Raw genomic sequence first — 1,794 nt, 5'->3', positions numbered from 1 at the left:
CTTAAAATTTGTTGTTTTGGGCTCAAATCAAGTTATTAAGTTAGATCCATGTCCAAGGAATCTATATCTAAAATTTCAATTGTTTAGACCCAAAATTGTCAGAGGAGTTTGGTACAGTTCTCAAAAGTCAAATCGTTGAACTTTGACCCCCTTAACAGCCAAATTTCTGGCTGAAAACCGATCATAAAGATTTTCCCAATCTGTATATCAAATTTCGAGTCTGTAGACTTAAAAAAGTTATTGCGTAGGGAAATGAACACACACAGACACACTGATACACAGACACGTTCACTTTTATAGATATACTAGGATGGGTGTCCGGCGTTGTCCGTGTGTTTGGAGGTGTATGCTGAGCAAAAAAAAAAAAAAAAGCGGTCAATTTTTTAAACTTTGACTCCTATTATGTCCCCTTAACATTTATTGTTTTGGGCTCAAAACAAGTTATTAAGTTAGATCCATGTCCAAGGAACCTATAGCTAAAATTTCAAGTGTTTAGACACAAAATTGTCGGAGGAGTTTGGTAGAGTTTTCAAAGGTCAAATCGTTGAACTTTGATCCGTTAACAGCCAAATTTCTGGCCGAAAACCAATCACATCGATTTTCCCAAATCTCAGTACCCTGTATATCAAATTTCAAGTCTGTAGACTAAAAATTTAGAGTTATTGTGTAGGAAATGTGCACAGACAGGCACACACACACAGACACGTTCACTTCTATAGATGTACTAGCATGGGTGCCCAGCATTGCCCGGGTGTTTGGAGGTGTATGTTGAGCAAAAAAAACAAAAAAAAACGTCAATTTTTTTAAAATTTGACCCCTATTATGACTCCTTAACATTTATTGCTTTGGGCTCAAATTGAGTTATTAAGTTAGATCCATGTCCAAGGAACATATATCTAAAATTTCAAGTGTTTAGACTCCAAATTGTCAGGAGTTTGTTGCGGACCAGGATATAAAACTTGCTACAAAAAGAAAATAATGAAATGAATAGAAGGAGGGGAAAAAACTCAATTGCTGAATAAAATAAACATGTTGTTTGGTAGAGTTTTCAAAGGTCAAATCGTTGAACTTTGACCCCTTAACAGCCAAATTTCTGGCCGAACACGGATTACAAAGATTTTCCCAAATCTCAGTACCCTGTATATCAAATTTCGAGTCTGTAGATTTAAAATTGACGGAGTTATTGTGTAGGGAAATGCACACACACACACACACACACACACACACGTTCACTTTTATACCATATTTTCTTGTGTATGGTAATTATTTTTAGAGTAAGGACACTTGTTGGCAGAGCGGAATTTGCACCCGCGGATATAACAAGTCAGAGTCTGACTGTTTGGGATTTTCCGGTTTGAATGCCAGCTGAAGTTATGGGTTGCCCCTCTTTTCTTATTAACGCTGCTACTACTGACGAAATTAGCAGGTAAAAGGCAGCTTGTGATAGCGTCGTGTGTATAGGGTTTCTTTTTGTGTATGTGTGTCTGCCTGACTGTAAACAACACTGTCTATTTTCTTTTTGACAGAAATGGATTGCTAGTGGAAGGGTTTAGTTGTGGGTAAATTTCCATGTGTGATTTTTTTTTTAAATTGTAACGTCATGTCACACAGATTGAGGTTATTGATTGTTTTTCTAATTAATCTCTCATCTGAGACTGGCAGATTTTAGGGCATGGTCGGCAAGGACGGGTTTGGGTAATATTATTTGAAATTCTCTAAGTTTCGCCATGTGTCGATCAAATCGAATTAAATAGTCATTAACGGAAATATTGGGTTCAAGGTGGTAATTTTAAA

Source organism: Euprymna scolopes, chromosome 4 (assembly GCF_053919585.1).
Source record: "Euprymna scolopes isolate OS-2025 chromosome 4, ASM5391958v1, whole genome shotgun sequence".
NCBI classification, from domain to species: domain Eukaryota; kingdom Metazoa; phylum Mollusca; class Cephalopoda; order Sepiida; family Sepiolidae; genus Euprymna; species Euprymna scolopes.
Note: the sequence above shows the minus strand (reverse complement) of the source record.